Source organism: Mustela putorius, unplaced genomic scaffold (genome assembly GCF_011764305.1).
Source record: "Mustela putorius furo isolate JIRA1106 unplaced genomic scaffold, ASM1176430v1.1 tig00000193_pilon_pilon_pilon, whole genome shotgun sequence".
Classification (NCBI taxonomy): Eukaryota; Metazoa; Chordata; class Mammalia; order Carnivora; family Mustelidae; genus Mustela; species Mustela putorius.
The window spans coordinates 551,498-568,240 of NW_025421309.1; the positions used below are offsets into that span (position 1 = coordinate 551,498).

Consider the following 16,743-nt stretch of genomic DNA (forward strand, 5'->3'; position numbering starts at 1 on the left):
GGGCAGGGAAGGCCTCTCTAAGGAGGTAACATGTGAGCTGAGATCTGAAGGGGGAAAAATAGCAAGCCATGAAATGAGGCTGGCTACGGCTAGTGCAAAGGCCCTGAGGCAGGAGAGAAAGCAGCATGGTCTAAGGACAGAGTCAGGCCAGAGTGGCTGGAGTTTGGAGATTAAAGTGGGAGTTTGGAGATTAAAGTGAGGGATGGAACCAATGTGACTTCGCTTTTTGTTTTAAGAGCAAGGGAAGTCCTAAGCCTCTGTGAGTAGAGGGTGACAAAGTCAGTTCACAGTTTATAAAGCTCTTTGCAAGGATTTTCATGAGTCTTTTTCCTGGACTCAGAAAAGAGGCTACCTCCTCTCCCCCACCTGTGCCTCTTCCTGGCTGGGAAAATGGAGCCCTCATCACATGTATGTGTGAGCGAGGTAGGGTCCCAGGCCTTTGTGAAAACCTTGGGCCTCTCTGCAGAAAGTACAGGTTCACTGTGATGATTTCACTCATCACTCCAGGGATCGCCCCAGACCCCCAGCAGCCTACCCAGGGACCCCAGTTGGGGAGCCCTGAATTACTGAGAGCCTGCTGGCACCAAGGTCTACATGCCCCCCACCCCCACTCCATGACCACAACTCCAGAGGAAGGCCATCTTTGAAATGCCAGTGGGCAGTGGTGGCCCAACCACACCCATAGGAGGGTGGCTGTGCCCATGGCAACAGTCCTCTGAAGGGAGGGGCTTCCTTCCCACCTGCTCTCAGGTTTCTGCCCCAGGGAGAATTCCAGAAGAGCCTCATTGAAGGTGTCTGGCGAGGCAGGGCCTCCAGTCTCTGGGTCAGGGCCATATGCGGGACTGAGGTGGACAAACCAGGGTCTTTGTCTCCAGCCACTCCTATCCTATCTCGGCGGCTTCTTGGCAAATGTTGGGTAGATGCGATTTCACAGGGGGCCCTGGTGTCTAGGCCCCCCAGCCCTTGGCCTTAACCAAGCCCAAGCTGGGCTGGGCTAAGTCACTGCCTGTGAAGAGAAAGAGGGGATTTAATTGGACGGGACAGGAACAGCACGGGGTGTGCGGGGAGAGGAAAGAAGTTTCTGCCTGGGAGTGTTGGGTGGAAGGGCTGTGTTAGGGATGCCGACTCTCTCCTGGGCTCCATAGCTGTCACCTGTAAAATGGGAACAGCGGTGGCAACCTACCCAGATTCCTGAAGGAATCACAAGGGGGAAGATGTTACAGTAATAGGAGGGAGGACATTGGGTGATTGTCGGGGTGCTTGGCAGGGGATGTGAAGTTGGGCGGGGTGGGGGAAGCATGGGGACCTCTGGGGACTAGTCACTGAGCAGCTACCCTGTTCCTGCCCTGCTCTCCAGAGCACTACCCGTTGAATCCTCCCAACTGTGCGAAGTAGGAGCGGTTACTCTCCCCATTTTGTAGAGGAAAAAGTGAGGATCAGACCTCTGCCTGAGGTCACACAGCTAACACACAGGGGACGGTTGCATCCAGATGCCCCAGGGACCACATTCTTTTTATTTTTAAGATTTTTTTTTTTTTAATTTCTTTTACTGGAGAGAGAGAGAAGCAGACTCCCCGCTGAGCAGGGAACCCAATATAGGGACTTGATCCCAGAACCCTGAGATCATAACTTGAGCTGAGGGGAGATGCTTAACAGACTGAGCCCCCCAGGCGTCCCAGGACCACATTCTTTAAAAAAAAAAAAAAGTTGTTTCTATAACAGTTTTATTGGGATAAGTTTCACATACTATGCAATTCACCCGTTGAAGATGCACTTTTCTAGGGCTTTTACTATATTCACAGTGCATCAATCGGTCAACTTGAGAACACTGTCATCACACCCAAAAAGAAACCGCAGGGGCGCCTGGGTGGCTCAGTGGGTTAAGATTCTGCCTTCAACTCCAGTCATGATCTCAGTATTCTGGGATCGAACCCCACACCGGGCTCTCTGCTCAGCAGGGAACCTGCTTCCCCTCTCTTTCTGCCTGCCTCTCTGCCTACTTGGGATCTCTCTGTCAAATAAATAAAATCTAAGAAAGAAAGAAAGAAAGAAAGAAAGAAAGAAAGAAAGAAAGAAGAAAGAAAGAAAGAAAGAGAGGAAGGAAGAAAGGAAGAAACCCCAGATGCCTTAGGTAACACCCTCCAAGCCTCGCCTCTCCCCAGCCCCTGGCAACCATTCCTTTACTTTCTGTCTGTCTAGATCTGCCTCTCCTGGACATTTCGTACTAATGCGATCACACAACACGTGGCCTTTGATGTCTGTCTGGCTTTGTTCATTAACATCACTTTTTCCAGGCTCATCCATGTCAATATGTCACTCCTCCTATTGCTGGGTCGTATGCCGTTGCATAGCTCCACCATGTTTCGTTCATCTGTTGGCCATCGGAGTTGTCTCTATTTTTGGCTCTTGTGAATAATGCCACTACAAACAATCACGTTCAAGTTTTTGGTGTGGCCGCACGTTTTCTTTTCTCTTGGCTTTAATCCCTCAGAGTGCAGTTGCTGGCTTATATGGTAACTCTAGATTGAACATTCTGAGCCTCCGCCAAGCTGATGTTCAAGGTCGTTGCCCTATTTCCCATTCCACCAGCCGTGTTTGAGGACCCCTGTTTCCCCCGCAAGTGTCCTTGCTGACACTTACCATTGTCCATCTTTTTGAGACCACGTCCTTACCGACTCTGCTACCCTGAGGACCATCCATCGGGCTGTGGTTCCAATCCTACTAGCTGTGGGATCTCAGGCAAGTGGCCTCTCTGTGTCCCTTTCCAGAAAATGGTATAAGAATCCTTCCCGGGGCACCTGGGTGGCTCAGTGGGGTAAAGCCTCTGCCTTCGGCTCAGGTCATGATCCCAGGGTCCTGGGATCCAGCCCCACATCAGGCTCTCTGCTCAGCAGGGAGCCTGCTTCCTTTCCTCTCTCTCTCTGCCTGCCTCTCTGCCTACTTGTGGTCTCTGTCTGTCAAATAAATAAACAAAATCTTAAAAAAAAAAAAAAAAAGAATCCTTCCTTTCCAGGCTGTTAGGAGATGACCCAGGTGTGGCCCCTCATTGGAGTTATGCCAACGGTCAAGTGAGGTGCACACCTCTTGTTTTTATACCTGACCCTCCCCCACGGGGTTTGGGGACAGGTGCGCCAGGTGTAATGAAGTCCATCTGGGGCTGACCCCTCTGGCCCACAGATCTCTCCCCAGTGCCTGGCACTAAGTGCTTGCTATGCATAGACCCTAGGTGCAGTCCAGGACCTCCCTTCATGGTGGTGGCAGAGCCCCCCCCCCCCGCCCCCGGCACTTCAGAAGCTGCATTGGCCAAAGGGCTGGGCTGGGCCACAGCCTATGTGTGCTAAAGGCATTATGATTTTGCTCCTTCCTTAAGACAAGAAGTTCTGTCTGTCCCTGTTAAGAGTCTCTTGTCCTTCCAGAACAGAAGCCAAAGAGCTTCACCAGTGACAAGAACAGCAAAATAATGACAGTCACATCCTCACAGTGGCCCTTGTTCACGTTCGGGAAATTCTCCTGAGCACCTCACTTGCTCTTCCTACTCACCCCTTCCTGGCAAGGCAGACCTTCATGCTCTCAATCAACCAGTAGTTCTCTCCCCCATCCCTCCCTCCCACCCCCCACCATTGCTTTTTTACGGTGGTAAAATGCCCATAATAGAATTCACCACAAGAAGCCATGGCTTCTTTTTGGATTCTCTCTCTCTTTCTTTCCAACAATTTCAAAATTCCAGTCAGTGGCGTGAAGTATGTTCTGGCTGTCGTGCAAACGTCACCACCATCCACTTCTGGAAGAGTTTTCATCTCCTAAAACTAAAGCTCTGTCTCCAGCACACACAGACTCCCCATCCCCACTCCTACCTCCGGTTCTACCGGTACTTTTTTTTTTTTTTTTAAGTTTTTTACTTATTTATTTGACAGAGAGAGGCACAGCAAGAGAGGGCACAGAAGCAGGGAGAGTGGGAGAAGGAGAATCAGGTTTCCCCCTGAGCCACTGAGCAAGGAGCCTGATGTGGCGCTTGATCCCTGGACCCTGGGATCATGACCTGAGCTGAAGGCAGACGCTTAACAACAGATCCACCCAGACACTCCTCCACCAGTGCTTTTAAAGAGGCTACTGAGTGCCCAGAATGGGACCCGCGACTGTCAGCAAGACGGACATGATCCCTTGCTTCATGGAAACCAGTACTGCTTTCCAGATGAGGGCACAGGCACCGGGGGCAGGGAGGCTCTTGCTCACAGCCTCCCAGTGAATCAGCCAGAGGCCAAGATCCAGCCTCCTGGCCCAAGATGAGTTCCTTCCTTGCACGGGGCCTCAGTTGTCCAGTCTATGAAGTGAGGGTCAGGAGGGAGCTGGGCTAGTGACACTGGGACTGAGGGCTCATGCCACTTCCCCCTGACTTCAGGGAAGAGTAGATACCAGCCCTGGCCCTTTCTCCTACAGTTGTCTCCATCAGCCTCCTGGTAGCCAGGATCATCCTTGTCCTTTTCTTTTCATGGTGGGGCGTGGAGGCTCCCTACAGGAATGAACTCTGGATTAGTCTTCCTGCCACCCCCTCCGCTTCCCAGCTGGGTCCAGCCCCAGCCGGAGAGAGGCTTTCTGTTGGGAAGGCATGCCCAGACCCTCCTCTGTTTACATTCCTCACCCCAAGCCAGATAGCTGCTTGTTTGGGCTAAGATCCTGGAGACCCAGCAGGAAACCTTTTCTCACCCTGTTATGGAGGCAGCAGCTTTCTGAGACGCCAAAGTCCTCTCCAAGACTCCCATCTGTAAAGTGGGCACAGCAACCCCTCCCTCAAAAGGAATCTCCCCTTGTGCTTATTGAGTTAATTATTAAAGTTTCTTTCTTTCTTTCTTTTCTTTCCTTCTTTCCTTCCTTCCTTTCTTTCTTTTTGTAAATGTCTTGTACTTGTAGTATGAACACATGGCTTCTTTTGGATTCTCTCTCTCTTTCTTTCCAACAATTTCAAAATTCCACTTCCTAGCTGCCGAACCACACTGTATGGGAGCTCTTTCTGTTTGCAGGCCAAGGAGGGAAGGACCTACCCCGCTGTCTTTGGGGAGTTAGCTCAATTAAATAAAAAAACAATAATGATAAAAGGGCTAAAACCATTCCTGTGCCTTGAACATACCGGCAGCTCCCAGCATCTCCCCCAGGACTGTGGGAGGTGGGGAACAACATAGCTATTCCCCACTCTACAGTGGGGACACTGAGGCTCAGAGGTGGAACGATTGGCTGCTCAGGGGATGAGTCCAGAGCCAGAGTGTGGGCTCAGGGAGCCTGGAGCTGGATGGAGCTCAGGCCCACTAGGCTCCCAACCAACCCCAGCAGAAGTGAGTTGCCCATCCTGTGGAGGCATTCAAGTGGCTGGAGTAAAAAGCCAGACTGCAGGTAGGGGCTCACCTTCACCACCCAATAAAAAAACACACCGGAGCACCTCCTAGGTGCCGGGCTGCATGCCACGTGCTGGTAAAGAGGTGAAGAAAGGGAGCTCACATTTATTTAGCCCCAGACAGCAGACTCGCTATCTACCCCTGTGCCACTCCTGCACCTCGCCTGCGGGACTGGGAGCGATCTAAGGGCACGGGCCCGGGGGCCCGCGTCCCACTGAACTGTCTTCTGAATGAATGAGCCAATGCACCGAGGACGGCCTCGTCCGTTACCAGAGGGGAGGCAGCCCCCGGGTGGCGAGATCAAGAGCCCCGGAGGGAACTCAGGGTCCCAAGCGGGGCCCACCCCGGGAAGCGCCAGGGCCCTCGGGCCGCTATTATCGTGACGCCCCGCTTCCCAGGATGGGGGCCCGCCCCCGCCCCCGCCCCGGCAGACTTAGCGATCCGCCGGGCGGGGGCAGCCGGGGGCGGTGCGCGGCGCTGGAACCTGAGCCGGGGGAGGAGAGTCGTGCCGGGCGGGCGGGCGCCGGGCGGCCGGGATTCAGGAAGCGCCGCGCCGTCCTGGAGGTGAGCGGGGCTTGGGCCCTCGGGGCGAGGGATCCCGGGAGGGCATGCTCAGCCGAGGTCCTCTCGCTACCCTGGGGACTTCTCCAAGGTTCCAAAGTCTGGGCCCAGGGCTCAGGAGCGAGGCGCGGGGTCCCGCCAGCTGCTGCCACCCCGCCCGGTGCCCTTGGGCCGGCCAACCCCCCACCCTACTCTGGGCTTTAGTTTTATCACTTGTGAAATGGGCACGGTCGTGGGCCTTGGGGTCGCGAGTTTGCAGGAGGGAGGTCCCGGAGTCCTCGAGATCCAAGCCCAGGAACCCAAAAAGTTAGGAGGCCCTGCAGCCCACCTTGGGGGCACCCCCATTTTGGGGGCGGGTGGAAGGTGGGGGGCTGAGGTTTGCCCTCTACCGGGAAGCAAGCAGGAGGGAATTGGAAGTCTGGAACTTCCAAAGCCCACTTCTTAGTTAGCCTTCGTTAGGCCCAGAGATGGCTCTTCCCCCAAGAGGCAGGACAATCTTTAACCTCCACCTCTGCCTCTAGACTCTGGGGAGGTCCGGGAAGGCAGAAAGAGACCTCTCACGCCCCACTTGCCTGGAGATACCAACCACATGCCCCTGGAGCTCCCTGCCTGGTACCCAGGGGTGCCCTGTGAGTTATAGGGGAGGGGTTGTGCCTTTGGGGGCTCTGCTGGGGCTGGGGACGTGTGATGACATGTGTGACTTCGTTCTGGGGACACTAAGAACGGCTGGAGGATTTAAGCTTCGCCACTTTATCTGGGGGCCAAGAACAGGGGGAGGTGACTCCTTGACTACCAGGGAGGAAGGTGAAAAGGAGGTCTCTTTAGAGAAGTCAAGGAGAAGGGTCAGGTCCGGGTCACCTGCGGGGTTAGAAGCGGGGCCTGTGTGGCCCCCGTTCCTCCCACCCCTGCTGCTGAGTGACTTTGGGTCAGTCTCTGAAATGGGGGTGGACTTAGGGCCACCCCAGGGATATGGTGAGGACAGATGGCCCAGCTCAGCACCAGCCTGGGCTTCTTAATGCTAATTGGTCATTCCCTCATTTTCCTAGTTCACTCGGTTTGAATAACAGCGGGGGAACCCCTCTTTCCAACCTTTGTAGGTAAATCGCAGGGGGAGGGGCTCTCAAAACAAATGGCAGATGGCTCTGCTGGACCGGTCAGGGTCAGGGGTGTAAGGTGGAGGTGGGGTCCTTTGGCATGGAGTGCTCCCAGGTGTAGGGAATGGCACCTGAGGGGAAGGGCGTGAGGGTGAGAGCTTCTGAAAAGGTGCCTGGGGCTCCCTTGGAGAAATCTGGAGCCTTACTGCTGGGGAGGGGGTCAGGGGGCGCCTCTGCTGCCTCCCCTGGTGGGAGCGGGGCCTCGGCTGCTTCCACCTGTGGGCACCTGGCAAGGTGAGCAGGTGTGGTAAATGCTTTGCAAATGTGTGCTGTTGAATGAATGGGAGCCAGGAGAGAAGGCTGTGGGGTGAGACAGCAGTCTGGGAAGGGATCAGGGAGGGCTTGATCCAGGTGGGGGGTTGAGCCACACCTCCAAGAGTAAATGCAGACTGGGGGAAAGGCATTCAGATCAAGAGAAGGGTACTAGCAAAGGAAGGGCACTACCTGTTGCCAGGTAGGTAAAACTGGACTTCGTAGAGCCAAGACATGGTTCTTTTGGCCTGGAATGTGTGATGTGGACGGGAAGGGTAAGGGATCGGGCAGGCAGGGCTAGATCAGACCCAGAAGCCCTGAAGACCAGGCTGGGAGGGACATGCTGTGTGTGTGGTCTGGAAGGGTCCCTCTGGCCGAGGGTAGTGGGGGCCAGGCAAGGAGGCAGGTCCCCAGGCTGGGGAAGTCATTCAGGCAGGAGACGGGAGGCCCAGGATGGCGACTGGAGAGGCGTGGCCGACAGAAGACCTAGGAGGGAGAGACCCACTTGAGAGCTGGTTTCATGGGGCCTGGCACAGGGCAGGTGCGCCATAATGTCTACTGCCCAGTGGAGGGACTGGACACGTTGTTGAGAGGGCCCGAGTTCTTTGAGCTTCGTCATCTGTTCCTTGGATGGAGGAGGAGTTTGTGTGAGTGGTCATCTTGACCCCTCACAGGCCCCTGACCTGCTCTCTGCCTCAGTTTTCCCCCTGGGAAAGATACCTCAGGCCCCTCCCCAAATCCCTGGCTCCACTTCTTGGCTCTCTTGGGGGAGCCAAGAGAACACTGCATGCCAGCAGGCCTTCTGGAATGCTTACCCATTTAGAGCGGAATTCACCTGTTAAAGATTAATTCCGATCTCCCGAGATACTTACGGCCCTGGGCCCCGCAGCTAGTGCTTGGAGCACCAGGTACAATGTTCCGCCTCGCTTTAGCCAAGCCTGGGCTGCATTCGTGGTCCTTATGATGGTCGTGAGCATTTAGTGAGCACTTCCTGTATGCCAGGCCCTGGCCCAAACACTCTTAGTACATTTGGAGACAAAACTATAATTGTACCCATTTTTGCGAGGGAGGAGCTGAGGTCTGGGTAGTGCAGTTGCTTGCTGTGGGGTCTTTTAGTTGGGGAGGGGCAAAGCTGGGATCTGCACTCTGTTCACCTGATTCCAAAATCCACACCCTTAACTTCCAAGGTGGCCTGTCCCCATTTGTCCTGACCCGGGGTCATGGGGGAAGAGACTGCAGTATAGAGAGAGAGAGAAGAACCCTGGTGGCTCAGGCAGGCCCTGCCTTAAGACCTACGTCAGCTGCTTCTTCCCCAGGGAAGCTCTGGCAAGTCACCAGGCCTCTCTGAGCCTCAGTTTCCTTGTCTGTCAATAGGGCTTTCGGTTCCCACTTTGCCAAGGCAGTCCGAGGCACACAGGTGGGGCTCCGAAGCACTATCCTCTTCCTCATTCTGTTTCCCTGGCCTTTTCCTGGACATGCTTTCCTCCAGCTCATCCCAGTGGCAGCCTCTGAGAGCCCCTCTGTGCCAGGCAGGCAGGCGGAAGGGAGCAGGGGCAAAGCTAGACTTGCATTTGGACAAAGGACGATGCCTTTTCAGCCGTGAGATATTTACAGGCCTTGACTGAGTGCCAGGAGCAGTCAACGTTTCATACTTAGCTAATCGTTTAGTGGATAGACAGTGTCTGTCACATGATGCTCATCTCGGTGATGTCACAGCCTGGCCCCCACTGCTGGTGGGCAGAGGCAGGAAGGCTGGATCTCATTTTATGGCTGGGGAAACTGAGTCTCCTGAGGGCGAAGCAATTTACTCAGGGCTCCAGGCAGAGCTGGATCTGGAAGCTAGATCTTAGTGACTCTGTTCCTTTGGGTCCCTGAAGAGCTTCTGCCTTGGAGTCTGACCCACTTGGTCCAGTTCTGCCGCTTGCTTCTGTGTGACCTTGGAAGGTAGCTTAACCTCTCTCTTCCTGGAGTTGCAGCCTGGGATTTGCTGGAGGTCTGAGCTCTTTCTGCTGGAGGGGGATTTGGGTAATTCTGGCCGCTATTCTTGCCCCAGCCTGGATTCCCTTTGCCTGGGTTTCCCTTGGGTCCCGACACTCTGGCTGAACAGGAATGAGGAAGAGAGGCCAGCCCCCTACTTTCACTATGACTCCAACTTCCTTCCTGCTGCGGAGCCCCTTCCTGATCATTTGCTTCCTCTTTCAGTCCCTAGCCCCTGGCCACAGCTGGCTGTGTGACTCCAAGTAGGTCACCCCGCCTCTCTGAGCAAGTTTCTTCATTGGTGATGGAGGGCCAGACACCACACCAGGGCCATAGGAAGCTCTCCATAAATGCTCTTGGGTCTGCTCTTGATGAGATCAGAGGATAAGAAAGATGACAGAAGGAGTAGGGTGTAACTGGCGGGGCAGACAGGCAAGCCATTGACCAAATGGGCATACTCTTATTTTTCTTTGGGTGGTGAGTAACGGCCGCCCGCCCTGCCTGCCGCCCTCCCTGACTTCCCCCCCCGCACAAAGAGCTCCTCAGTCTCCCGGGTGCCTGTTTTTCCCTGAGGGTGGAGTGGCCTGGGTTCCACCCAGATGACCGGGAGGCCTGACTACCTCTGGGACAGCTCCTCATGTGTGTGTATGATGGGGTAGCAGACTTCCACCGCATGTCCCGAGTGGGCCCCACAGGCTCAGGGGAGACCCCACTGGGCAAGGGGCCAGTTGATTTCAGTCCAGGGGGACCCACTGGACCCTTATGTCTCCCCTTGCAAAGATAAGGAACTCGGGAATACCAGTAAACAGAGTGAATGAAGGAAGGAATGATTGAACAGATATATCTCAATAAGGCAGGGGCATCAGCAGAAAGCCCCTACTTGGCTTGGAGACCAAGTGGGCTTGGGCGAGTGTCCTGGTCTCCTTGAGCCTTAATTTCTTCTTCTGCAAAATGGATTCATGCTCACTGTCGCTCTCCTGGCGACAGTGGGTCTCACAGGTCAGAGAGCCCAGCACACAGTAGTTGCACAATACGGTGGCCGTGGCTGGGCGGCGAGCGCTCTGCAGTCAGGTGCGCCTCTCCGAGGGGTGAGTGCCGGCGGACCGGGTCAGTAGTTGCACAATAAATGAGCTGTTGAAGGTTGGGAGAGAGGAAGGAAGTTAGCCAGCGAGCTGGTTCATTGGGCAAAAAGGTTCATTTGTGTCTGTGAGTTCATTCATTCATTCAGCAAGTCTATCTTGAGAAGCCACTTAGTGTCAGGCTGTGTTCTAGGCCCTGGGCACTCAGCGGGGACAGGAACAGAAGAGCTGCCATCGTGCCCCACACAGTCCTCAGGGCTGCACTGTATGAGGCTCTGATGCCCACAATGATCAGGTGACCCAGGGGTGGGTGCTGTGCTTAGCTCCCTATTAAAGAAGAGGAAATGGAGGCTCAGAGAGGTGATGTGACCCGTTGGGGATCCCACAGCTACAAGGCAGCAGAGCCGAGATTCAAACTCCAAGTGTGTCTGTCTGTAGCGCCCCAGCTCCTTTCCACTGTCCCAGCTGCCTGCTGAGCTCCAGGAGCGGTGGCGTATAGAAGAGGGTGACCCTGGAGAGAGGACTTCGGAGACCCCGAAGTGGTAAACTGACACGGGTTTCTAAGCAGATGTTTGGAACCCTAGCCACATTCCCTTCTCGTTGCGTTGTGACCTCGGCTGGGTCCCTCGTCTCTCCAAGCCTCAGTTGGCACCCACGTGACATGAGGACGATGACAATGCCTATCTCAGATGAGGGGCGAATGCAAAGGTGCTCAGTGAGGGGGAGGAGTTGGGTGGCTAGCTGCCCGCCCCTGTTCCCCCAGGACTTAGTTTATCCATCTGAGAATGGAGACGATAATACCTGACTTCTGGATTCATTACTTGGTTTAGGACAGGGAGAAGGGGATGTGTGGAATGTTCCGATGAGGGCAGACCCTGCTTATGGTGGGATTTCAGGCATGACCCTCAGCCACAATTTTAAGCAATTACCTGGAGACTCGGCCTGCTGTTGGCATAGGCTGGTGGAGGGGTAGGCTGGGGCAGAGAGAGGATCTCAAACCGTTCTTTCTGCTGCTTTGGCTTCCTTCCTGGGCTCCTGGTGGACCCATTCGCTCCCTGGGGATCTGCTCACTCCTTTGACTTGGTTAGCCTCGGGCCGGTTGCACATGGGAATGAGTTGAGGGATGCCCGTGTGGGTGGGTGGGGTCCTGTCCCCTCTGGGACTCAGCCTCCCAGCTGAGAAATGGGGCCATGCCCGTCCTGATAGTCTACCCGAGATGGTGAGAGAGGGACATGTGGGGTGAGAAAACTCTTTTGGAAGGTAAGGTCTCTGAGCATCATCACCGGCCCTGGCCTTGGAGCCAGGAAGTCGGGTCTCAGAGCCCAGTCCACCATGCCCTCTCTGGGCCTCATCTCTCCAGCTGTGAACAGAGGGCATGTTCACAATCCCCCCCACAACAAATACTACTTGTTGAGCACTTATTAGACACCAGGAACGGTCCTACACTCTTGAATAATCTCATTCAATCCCTGTACCAGCCCTTTGGGGCAGGAGCTGTCCTTTTATTCTTTAATTTAAAGCTTGACTGTATGGTACAACAAGAAATTCTAAAGCAAATATGGGTAGAGGTGTATATTCCCCCCATTTTATAGATGAGTAAACTGAGGCCCAGAGAGAAGGTACTTGCTCAAGGCCACCCAGGCTGAGAGTGGCAGATGGGAAATAGAACATGGGTCAAGCCATTCCTGAGGCTAGAAAATCCCTTCTGGGAGTTTCTGGGGCTTGACTGTCCTCTGGGAGAGGGGCTGGGCCAGAGAGAAGGGAGTCCTGAGCTCTTGAAGGCTCCCACCTCCTGTGCTGAACATTGGATGGAATCCTGTAACTGTGCTCTGATGGAAGGGGGTGAGGACATGGAAGGAGGCAGAGCCTCCTGGGACAGGGAGAGCCTCTGCTTTGGGTTAGACCCCATCCTGGACCCTTTACAGTACTCAGGACATTCCCATGTTGTGCCGAGGAAACTGAGGCTCAGGGCAAGGAAGCCACTTGCCCAAGGTCACTGAGCCAGGCAGGGATATCAAGATGTAATTCACGTACCATACCGTTCACCCTTTCAAAGTGTACAATTCAGTAGTTTGCTTGTTTGTTTGTTCGGGTTTTGTTTTGTTTTTTACTGTGTTTAGAGTTGGACAGACATTCCCACTCTCTGTTCCAGTGCATTTTCATACCCCCAAAAAGGAACTCCAGACCCATAACAGTCACTATCCCCATACTCCCTCCCAGCCTTTGGAACTACAAATCAGCTGTCTGTTTCCATGCATTTGCCCATTCTGGACATTTCTTGTAAATGGAATCCCACAGCGTGTGGCCTTCTGGGTTGCACGGTACATGCTCTTGAAAGCACCGAGCCGCACTACCTCCTGGGGTCTCCTTCCCAGGGCGCGGAGCCCTCAGAAGTGAATGGCCACCCGAGAAAGCTCACAGTGGTGTCTGCGCACATGGTCGGAGCCCCTCCAGCCAAGGACCTGCATGATGTCCCAATGAGGGCCTGCAGTGGCCACACCAGCCTTGTCCTCTGTGGGGCCTGGTGACTCACCCTGGGTGAGTGCCCCGCCTGGGTGGTGTGAGCTTGAGGGGGGCACTCTCCTGGGTGTGAGGGGGACGACAGGACACTGGGGCTCTGTCTGCCCTGGACAGGCAGCCACTGTGCAGCAAACAGGAAGTGGGCTGGGCTGAGACCTGCTAGGTAAACACAGGCTGGCTGGGGAAGGTGCCTGGCATGGCGGGATGCCCCCTGCTGCTGCTGCCCGCAGGGAGCCAGGGAGCCTCAAGCAGCCTGGCAGGCAGCGGGCGTCGCCTGGCCAAGGGGCTGAGCTCCCGGCCCGCTGCTCCCAGCTGTCGCCACTCTGAGATGGCTGTGGTCCCAGGCTCTGGGCCTGGCCACTCCGCCCTCCCGGGCAGACATACCTTCCTTGGTCCTCTGTCTCTTTGTTCCTCTGCCCTCTGACAAGAATTAATAAAAAATAATAATGGTAGTAATAGTAATAATAATAATAATAATAATACAGTGGTACCAATGATGTTAAAACAGCCAGTCCTTTTTTTTTTTTTTTAAGATTTTATTTAATTATTTGACAGAGAGAGATCACAAGCAGGCAGAGAGGCAGGCAGAGAGAGATGAAGGGAAGCAGGCCCCCTGCTGAGCAGAGAGCCCCATGCGGGACTTGATCCCAGGACCCCAGGATCATGACCTGAGCCGAAGGCAGTGGCCTAACCCACTGAGCCAGTCTTTACGGAGCATGCATTCTCCCCCAGGTCCTGTGCTGAGTATTTTATACATTTATCTCATTTAAGCCCACAGCAGTCCCCGGAGTAGGTGCTCTGACCATTGCCTCGTAGGGGTGGGGAAACCAAGGCACAGGAAGGCCAGGGTACTTGCCCAGGGCCACACAGCTGGTGAGCCGTTCATCTGCCTTGGGGGCCTGTGGTCCCCACCAGCCATCCAGCACCCCTTCCTCCAACTCCTGCTTGCACCCTTCCCTTCTGGAGTTCCCAGTCCTTGTCAGGTGTCCATTGGAGGCACAGATCCTGGGGACCACATAGGTGTGACTCCTGGTCCTCCCCCTTGGGAGCCGGCCAACACTGTTGGAGTGACCCTGCCTCTCTGAGCCTCAGTTTCCTTATTGGGAAGGTGGGGGGGGCAGTTGGACAGAGCTGGTGTTGTCTCTGTGGGATCCCCGTTTTCCTAACCCCTTCATCACCCACACCGCCCCTCCAAGACTGACCGGGAATGACAGGTGCTTGCAGTCTTGTTTATTCCAGGGGACCGCAGGAAGCAGGGGCCCCACAGGTTGGGCACAGAGCCCCAAAATGGAGGGAGGAGGAAGTGCCCTGGGTCCATGTAGGAGCCCCACACCTCTCCCGAGGTCTACCTGCTTCCCACCCATTTACGCATCCCACACCCACTCACCTGTCTTTTCTTACTCTGCCTTCTTTGTCCCAGTGTCTCAGCCCAGGCTGTTCCCTAGTGCCCCCTGCACTTCCTCATTGGACCCTGCTGCCCCCATTCAAGCTGGCCCAGTCCTGGCCACCCTTCCTTGCAGCCCATCCATGGCCCTGTCTGTGTCCCCATCAGAGGAGTTAATGCTGCTTCCCCATGCCTGTACCCTCTGGGGACTTCAGAGGGCTCCTGCCTTACAGTTCAAGGTGACAAATATTTACAGACTCCCCATTCTGCTCCCAGCATTGTGCTGGGAGCTGAGGAGACAACAGATACACAGGAGTCCCTCCCTGTGGAGCTGACACTCCAGAGAAGAGAGAAGGGGACTAAAGGAATAATACAAGTCAATGTACAAGTTGAATCACACAGGAGCTATAAAGGGAGGCATGTATTGAGTGCTCTATGAATGAACAAGTGAGCTGGTTGAGACTGGAGGTCAGAGAGGCTTTTCACAGGAGATGTCTATGAAGAGGGGACCCGAGCAAGGAGCCCCAGCCAGGGGGAGGAAGTGGGGACAGCCCTGGAAAAGATCTGGAGGGGGAAAATCCATGTTCTCCCCCCAGACTCTTTTGTGAGGTTCCATACTTTTATGCTTCCCTGAGTGCTTTGCAAACAGGTGGCACTCAACAGATGCCCATCGGGGTGAATTGATCCCAGAAGGGAGAGATCAGAGAGGAACTAGCTCCCTGGAATTCTTCCCCCTGGGGTAGAGCAGTTTTGCACGCCCAAACTTGCCACCAGATTTAAGCAGCTTTCCTAGGTCATGGAATCAGGAGGATGGGATTTGACAAATACGTGCCAGAGTTTCCATGAGATCAGGCAAAGCTACAGGCAATGGTGAGGATGGGCCCTTTCTTCCACCCACTGCATGAGGAGGGGGCAGGTGAAAGGCTCAGGAGACCTCAACCCCCTATTGGACCTGAGATTCTCAGAGAGAAGGGACCTGCCTTTCACTTAGACTTGTGGTTCGCTGTTTACTGAGGGCTTCCTCTGTGCCAGGGCCTTGACTCGACTTGTACAGTTCGCACAACGACCCGGTTAAGATCCCCATGGACAGGGGAGGAAGGCAAGGCACAGAGAGGCTAAGTCACTTGCTCAAGGTAACGCAGCTCAAGAGTGGTGGGTGGGGGAGCCAACCCCCTGATCTGTCTGATCAAAATGCACACTCTTTCCACTCCCCACTAGTTCCATCCCGCGGGACCTCTGGGGGAGAGAGTGGGTTTGGTTGCCCCAACTGAGTCCCCAGGTCCGTCAGAGCACAATGTGTGGCTTTTGGCTATTTTCCTGGAAAGCCCGGAGCCTCTGTTGGGGCAGAGAGGGGGGCTTGGGGACCCTGGGTTAGTACTGTGTCTCCTCACCCTGCTCGGGACCTCTGCAGGCCTTAACCCAGTCACTCCTGAGCCCCTCTGGTCTATACCACTCTGACACCACTGGTCATGACTGCTCTTGCTTTGTCTGGCCATTTAATCTGTCCCCCCACCAGAAGATCAGCCTCAGATGGGCCAGGTTTTTCTCTGTGTCCTCTGTACCTGGCATGCCGTAGGTTCCAGGAATCATTTGGCGAGTAAATGAGTAGAGGAGTGGTTTCTAATCCTTTTCCTTGGGCCCTGAGATTCCGATCCCCCTCCATTCGTCCTGTCCGGCCACCCTCTGCATGGACCACAATCTGGTTTTTATGTTTGGAAGCGAAGCTCAATGCTTAAAACAACACGTGAAATTGACTGGTTTCAGTGACGCTCAGCGAGTGGGGAGGTTCCCACTCAGGCATACCCATCCTCCGCTGGGCCTCTAGTGGGCCTGGTGCCAGCCGGGAGCTGCCTGCTGTGCAGGCCTTCTTGGGTGGGGCAGCCCCCAGGGGCTCACCACGGGCACATGCACACGTGTGTGCACATTGCGCAGGGAAAGACACAGAGAAGTATACATGACGTTCCCGCCCTGATGAGGCCCACGGGGACTCTTCTGCCTTTCTTCCCTGCCCGCACCCCCTTCCATCCCAAGCCTGGCATGGGTTTGGAACGTGTAATAGCAGCCTACAGGGCAAATTAGAACAGGGAGGGAACTCTTTTCCTGACCGCAAAGGACAGGGTAGTGTTTGGGTATAGAATGGTGAGAGAGCAGCAGAGCGGGCTGTGCATGCGTGCATGTGTGTGTGTGTGTGCGCACACACGTGTGCATGTGCACGTGCATGTGCTCCCTAGCATGTACACCGTCATGGGCTGTGTGGAAGGAGCCCAGGCTTAGGATCGAGAAGCCTTCTTCATGGCCATTTGTTCCTGGGTGGCCTCTGGGGGTCTCAGTGCCCTTAGCTGTGAAATGGGAGGCGGGGCCCAGCTTTGTTGACTAGGCTTTCGTGGGCCAGCATGGGGGTGGCAGGCTGCAGTTCTGCATGTGCCTGT

General features: G+C 55.0%; 1 protein-coding gene across 2 annotated transcripts in view; it reads left to right on the top strand.

The window, feature by feature from the left end:
• Positions 1-5,865: 5,865 nt before the first annotated feature.
• TRPV4 (transient receptor potential cation channel subfamily V member 4) overlaps positions 5,866-16,743 on the top strand; it is a 35,862-nt gene continuing 24,984 nt past the window's right edge. For both annotated transcript variants that reach the window (XM_004779126.3, XM_045076712.1), the window contains exon 1: positions 5,866-5,951. The gene's annotated coding sequence lies outside the window, so the exon portion shown is untranslated. The remainder of the gene's footprint in view (positions 5,952-16,743) is intronic.